This window comes from Apium graveolens, chromosome 9 (genome assembly GCF_009905375.1).
Source record: "Apium graveolens cultivar Ventura chromosome 9, ASM990537v1, whole genome shotgun sequence".
Classification (NCBI taxonomy): domain Eukaryota; kingdom Viridiplantae; phylum Streptophyta; class Magnoliopsida; order Apiales; family Apiaceae; genus Apium; species Apium graveolens.
Window position 1 is genome coordinate 231,218,353 of NC_133655.1, and position 7,315 is coordinate 231,225,667.

Below are 7,315 nucleotides of genomic sequence, written 5' to 3' on the forward strand. Positions count from 1 at the left end.
AGTTGGTTGTTTATTAAGATTAAGTGTTATTAAGGGAAATGGAACTCGTGACAACCTGGATCCCCGACCCCGGATTTGGGGGTGTTACATATGTGCTTGTCATCAGTGGTCGTTAAAGTTCACTAACTCAGATTATTTTCTTACAAGGTTTACTTTGGTCGTGTATTTCATGTACTCTAGTTTTTATTACAATGGATGAACCAACAGCACCAACGAAAGCGTTGATTGATTTTTCTCAACCAAAGATCAATGCCATTCAATCTAGCATTGTCAGGCCAGCTATCGCAGCTAATACCTTTGAAATCAAGTCTAGCATGATTAAATGGGTACAGAATTCAGTCCAGTTTGGGTGTTCTCTAACGGAAAATCTCAATACACACATTAGGGATTTCATAGAGATCTGCGACCCCTTCAGGTTCAATGGTGTTTCTGTGGATGCGGTGAAATTGAGACTGTTCCCATTCTCTCTGAGGGACAAGGCTAAGAGCTGGTTACACTCTCTACCGGCTGGTTCGATTGCTACTTGGGAGGATCTTGCTCAGAAGTTTCTTACTAAATTCTTCCCTATGGCGAAGACAGCTGCAATCAGGAATGCTCTTACTCAATTTGCGCAGCAATCAAGAGAATCTCTATGTGAAGCTTGGGAGTTCTACAAGGAGATGCTTAGGAAGTGTCCTCATCATGGCATGCATGATTGGATGATTATCAATTGCTTTTATAATGGTTTGGGACCACAGTCAAGACCCATCCTCGATGCAGCATCAGGTGGAACATTATGGGCAAAGAGCAATGAGGAAGCTTATGAGCTAATTGAACTGATGGCTGCTAATAAATATCAGTATCCAACCCAGAGAATGCCACAAGGTAAGGTAGTAGGAGTTCTGGAAGTGGATATAGCTGCGGCTATCACTGCTCAACTAAAGGCGTTGTCTATGAAGATCGATTCTCTGGCCAACAATAGAGTTAATCAACTAGCCAGTGTTTGTGAGCTGTGTCAGGTGCGCATGCGACGAAACATTATGCTATATCTTGTGAATCAGCTCAGTTTGTGAGCAACTTCCAGATGTCGCAGCAACCAGTTCCTGCCACTTATCATCCTAACAACCGCAACCATCCTAACTTCAGCTGGAGCAACAATAAGAATACGATGCAACAGCCGTTCCAGCAGTTTGGAAACAAGCAATTCAATCCTCCTGGTTTGCAGCAAAAATTTGCACCAAGACAACAACTCCAACTTCAATAACAAACTAATGGAGGTGCAGGTCTATCTTCGAATGAAAAATCTGAACTGGAGGAGTTGAGGCTTATGTAAAAAACCAGGCTCCTATATGCCAAAGCTAGGCTGTTTCTATCAAGATTCTGGAGAATCAAATAGGGCAAATTGCTAACGCCTTATTGAATCGACTAACAGGAACACTTCCTAGTGATACAGAAGCCAATCCATGCAAGAGGGAAGTTAAAGAACAGGTGAACGCCATCAGCTTGAGGTCTGTAAAGGTCGCAAGTATCCAAATTCAGTAAGACGAATAGTCTGAAAATTCTGTCCAAAATGCAGGGGTGTGTGCACCCTTGCCAATTCCAGAAAATGAGATAGTGGCTGAAGAAGAGGTTCTGAAGGATGCCGAGGTGGAACCAAGGAAGAAAGCTGTTGTCAACACTCCTCCTAAGGGTAATACAGGGAAAAACAGGTCTATCCTCCACCTCCTTTTCCTAAAAGGTTGTAGAAGCAGAAGTTGGATAAGCATTTTACTAAGTTCTTGGAAGTTTTCAAGAAACTTCACACCAAAATACCTTTCGCTGAAGCTCTTGAACAGATGCCTAGCTATGCGAAGTGTATGAAAGGTATTCTCTCTCAGAAAGTGAAGCTCGATGATTTAGAGACCGTTGTTCTAACGGAAGAGTGCAGTGTTGTACTGTAACAGAAACTACCTCCGAAGCTTAAAGATCCTGGAAGCTTCACTATTCCTTGCACTATTGGAAACTTGTCTTTCGACAAGTTTTTATGTGACTTGGGAGCTAGCATCAATCTGATGCCCTTATCTATCTTTAAGAAACTTGGTTGGACTGAGCCAAAACCGACAAACATGTCCTTACAGTTGGCCGATCGTTCTATTACATATCCACGAGGCATTGTGGAGGATGTCTTGGTCAAGGTGGACAAACTCATCTTTCCTGCTGACTTTGTAATTCTTGATCTTGAGGAGGATAAAAAGATTCCTATAATATTGGGAAGACCATTCTTGGCTACAGGCCGAACTATGATCGATGTGCAAAAAGGAGAGCTCACGATGAAGGTTCAAGATCAGGTCACTTTTAATGTGTTCAAGGAAATAAAGTTACCCACAGATAAAGAGGAGTGCTTTAAAGTAGAGCGGGTTGATTCTATCGTGAATTCAGAGCTTGAGCATTTGCCAAAGTCAGATACCTTAGAGAAATCCTTAATAGGGGAATCAGTTTTTGAAGATGAAGAAGGAGCAGAGTAACTGCAGGTTTTGAATGCACCTCCGTGGAAGAGGAAGTTGGATATGCCATTCGATTCTCTTGGGTTAGCAGAGCTGAAAATTTCCCAGGAGCGTCTCGAGCCGTCTATTGAAGAAGCTCCCACACTTGGGCTCAAACCGCTGCCAGATCATTTTAGTTATGCACTTTCAGGTGCACCTCTGGACAAGGGGTTGGAATATATTTATGATAATTTAAAGGGTGACCGGCCGGTTCCTCCCGTGCTTACAGAGGGTCCCTTTCGTGCACCACAGACAGTTGATAGGTTTGGTCTTAGTGATGTGCAGTATAGAAGGTTGATTCGGCATTTTGAGGCCATGCATGACATCCACCGACGTTTTGCTAAAGATTTGGCACACGCTCTCGGTACTATTTTCTGAGACAGTGGTGTCGATGTTGATAGGCCACCTGATCCTCCACCCGAAGATGGTGATCCTCCCGCTAACTAGGTATGTCTTGTATCCTTATTATTGCCATCAATGGGGACATTGAAAATTTTAAGTTCGGGGGTGATAATGTAAGGATTAGTTTTTGTATGTCCATATAGTTTCATATAGATTCATGTCGCATGTTTAGTTGTTTTTCATACGTAGTTTTGCATTATTGTTCATATAGGACATATTTGTTTGTGTTTTTATGTGAGTTTATATAGTTCCATGTGCATGTATATAACATGATCCCTTAGGTTGAGCTATTTCTATCTAATAAGCTGATGTTAATTTGAGTGTGGTGATGACGAATAGAGGGTTGTTTAAGTCCTAATGAATTGATTTGCATGCCCAGGGAAAAAATAATTCACAAGTCTTATAGGATTGCTTTTGATCTAGATCATGATCATACTTGTTTAATTATTGATATTTAATCACTTGTTTATATCTAGAATTTTTGGTATTCTCTTAATGGCAAAAAGATACTGAATTTTTAAACTGGAGAAAAGCTTGGATTTCATTGCTAGTTATGAATAAGGCTAGACGTCAAATGGCTAGTAGCCGGCTCATATTTTTATGAGTAGTCTAGGGTTGAATGAGATGGAGCGAAACGCACTCATTCAGAAATTGTTGGGAAAAAAAGAAAAAAAAGAGGAAAAAAAATTGTTGTGTTAGTATATGCATAATTGATCACGAGTGGGCTCTTTAATACTCGAGTTATTAAGTTCTAGGGGACTTTGTGCCTAGTGACCTAAGGTTTTTATAGTATGGGATCCGCTAACCTAACGCTCGCTACATGGGTATTATTGCATAAGTCTTTTGGGACTCCATTCATTGCATGGTCAAATAAGCATCTTTGTTATGTGTTCAATAATAGCTTGAATCCTTATATAACTCTTGTAGAAAGGAGGTGTTGAGAGTCATTATGGGTTTAACGTCTATTCTGTTTATAAACTTGTGATTGTTTTGATGATAGAAAAGTTATGGTTATTGATCTCGTATCGAGAGTATATCTGTTAAGCATCCACACACGCACGATTCTGGTTTGTGAGTTGGTTTGTAGGGTTTATTCGAAATATGTTAAAAGTCATTACATTCTTAGAGGAATTAGATTGTTGGTTGGTTATGGTTATTCTGAGGGGATCAATTGCATTATCATTTAGTTGCATTCATGCATTAGGTTTATTTTATAGTTTTTGAGTCTGTTAATGCTTGAGGACAGGCATCGATTCAAGTTTGGGGGTGTGATAATTTGATTTTATATCTACTTGGAACTCTTCATTATAAGCTGAAGTTGGTGTTTTGGACTCAAGTTGTTGGTATTTTTGATATTTTTTTGTGTTATTGCATTTCAGGGGTCAGTTAAATGAAGAAAGGGTATTTTCAAGGAAATATGCTAAAAAGAGCTAAGAATTAGAATTCAAGACCATTCTCAAGCTGAAGAGAATCTCGTTAGCTTCGCGTGGGCAGTTGAATCGTCTAATTCTGACGAGCAGAACTCAAGATCCAACCAAAAGAAGAATCAGCAGAAAAATCCAGAAACCCTCCATGGCCGCCCCGACTTCCTGTGCGCCCACGACGCTTTTCTGCCAAAAAACAGTGCGCCCGCGCTGATTTGAGCGCGGCCGCGCCGTCCTTTTTGCCCCAGAATCCTGTTTTGAGTGGAATTTGATGATTTTAAGAGTCCAGGTCCAGTAGGGGCTTATATATAGTGATAAAAAGACATTTTTAACAACAAGAAGAGGATGGAGAGCAATAAGAAGACCTAGAGAGCACGAGACGACTACGGAGAAGAAGACTTTTGTATTCTTTATTATAGTTGTACTTTAGATGCTAGTTTTCTATTTGTCTTTGAACCCTAATACTCTGATTGTGTTTATTATCATGTTTTCATTGGAACCCATGGTGACGATGAGTTCGATTATGAACTAATCGTTGTCACGGGGTTATAACGGATCTATCTATGGATTTCAATAGTTAATTGTTTTATAATCCTTTGTGTTTGGTGATTATGATTTCCTAGTATTAGTTGTGCTTATTCGTCTTTGATGCGTAGCTAACATCTAAGATTGTTTGTTAATATCTATTGAAGCGATAGTGAATATAGAGGTTTAGAACTTGCCATGCTAGCATAGGTTCATGTATTTATTATGCATGATTCGTAGGTAATTTTAACCATCTTACTTGCCCTATGTAATCATGATAGATAACTTGTTCATTAAACCTTTATGTTGTCAAATTCTATAGACATATAGGGTCTCAACATAATTGGTGTCTATTCAGCTTCTATCTCTTTTATGGATGTCTTGTAGTAGGGTATTCGTACAACAAAAGTTGGCGTTTACTAGTTTCGTGTGTTTTCGCCCTAACAAGTTTTTGGCGCCGCTGCCGGGGACTCGATGTTAAATTTAGTTTATGTGCTTGTCATCAGTGGTCGTTAATGTAATATCCGGGATATATCGTGTAATTATTTTGCTAATAAATAAATATTATGCATGTTTTGTGTTTAGTAATTGAAATATTTGATAAATGATATATGTGTTGGAAGGTTTAAAAATAATATTAATTGAGTATTTTAATTATTCTATGTCCAAAATAAAATATAGATAATTGTTATATCTTCCTAATTGTTTTTATGTTGATTTATGATTTTATAGGAATCATATGAATTTTATAAATCTTTTTCCGGGTATTTAAAATCTATTTTATAAAAACGGGAACCAATCGACGTCATCCGTTGTTACGTTTTTGGAACCCGGAACTCTTCCGAGAACTCCTTCCTAACCTAATTGTAATATTCCGAGCATTTTCCATGTTTCGACTTTTTCGATCTGATGTACGATTTGTCATGCGCGGGTCCCGGCGCAGTATTTTCGATACATTATTTGTTTCGGTTAATCAATAAAACTCGTATTTTTGATAAACGGGATCTTTTTATTAAACTATTATAATTATCACTTCGGGGTACGTGTAACCAGACGCTGAGACCAAGACCGCAGTACAAATTGTATAGATTTGGATAATTATCCTGAAAACCGATACCGATTGGATCAGTTTTTATAAATAAATGTACCATTTTATATCCGGAATGATCCAACGGGATACTAATTTTCCGTAATTATAAATAGCCTTTTCCCGTATTTTATTTCGTATCAAAATCATTTACAGATAGTAGTTATATAATTTTCCAGAGAAAAACCCTAATTTCATAAACTGTTCTAAGAATCAAACCACAAATTCAAGGTGTTAGTGAAATCTGTTTGGAAAGTTGGAGTAACCAAATTGAAGGTCTCAAGGAGTACTATCAGATTCCAGAACCTGTTTTACTGCAGAATCAAATGTTGATTTTATATATTTTTATTTATTTTCGAATTAATTTGATTAAAAATATGAATTTTTGTTCGGATGATTGTTTGTATGATTTGATGCTTGTATGTTGTAGAGCTTATCTTCCTGATGATTTTGGTATATTATATGACTGATTTGGAGTTCAATAACATGTTCAAAATTGAGTTTGATCTTCGAATTTTAAAATTAGGGTTTATAACCCGTATGAATGTTTTCAATTGAAATTTGGGGGGTTTTGATTCAGGGGTTATTAGCTGTTGATTTATAGTGGGTTATGTTCCTTATGAAATTTGCAATCGATTGATATATAGCTCGTTAACAGAGGATTCGTGAATCGAAGGGAATCGTGTTTTGAAAATTTTCGGAGTTCGCCGAAAACCGGCCATGTTCTTGGCCAATTTCCGGCCAACTCAGGGGTTATTAGAATGATTGGTTGGCATGGTTGTGTTCCTGGTTGTCTGTAGATGTGATCTGGAGGAGATGGTGGTATGAGGGTACCGGAATCGTGATCTCCGGTCATCCCCGATTATTTTCCGGCGAGGGCTGTAAAATTGCAGTTTAGTACCCTGACTTTTGAAAACGATGAAGTTCAGTCCCTGAGGTTTCCAGAACTTGCAAATTTTGGATTCCTGTTTATAAAATGTTTAAAAATCATATTTCCTATTTATTTTTATTATAAAAATTCGTTTTTAAATTCTGAAAATTCGGAAAATTATTATTTTAATTCCAAAAATTATTTTTAATTCAAAAATAAATCTGAATTAATTAGTTAATTAATTTCAGTTAATTTTTAATTGATTAATTAGTCAATTAATTCGAAAATTAATTGATTTAATTAATTATTAATTGATTTTACTTAATTATTTAATTAGATTTAATTATTTATAAATTCTGAAAAATAGTTTCGAGCTTTCAAATGTTATTCTAAATTATTTCCAAGGCTCGATAATTATTATAATATTGTTTCGAAGCCAGATTTGGCCAACCGAACCCTGTTATTACTCTGAAATTGATCCAACGACCCGTTTTAATTCCGAAAA

General features: G+C 37.3%; 1 non-coding gene across 1 annotated transcript; it reads right to left on the minus strand.

The window, feature by feature from the left end:
* Positions 1-581: 581 nt before the first annotated feature.
* On the minus strand, positions 582-688 carry LOC141688592 (small nucleolar RNA R71). The gene has a single exon (XR_012562026.1). It is a non-coding gene; the product is annotated as a small nucleolar RNA R71 (small nucleolar RNA).
* Positions 689-7,315: the final 6,627 nt, after the last annotated feature.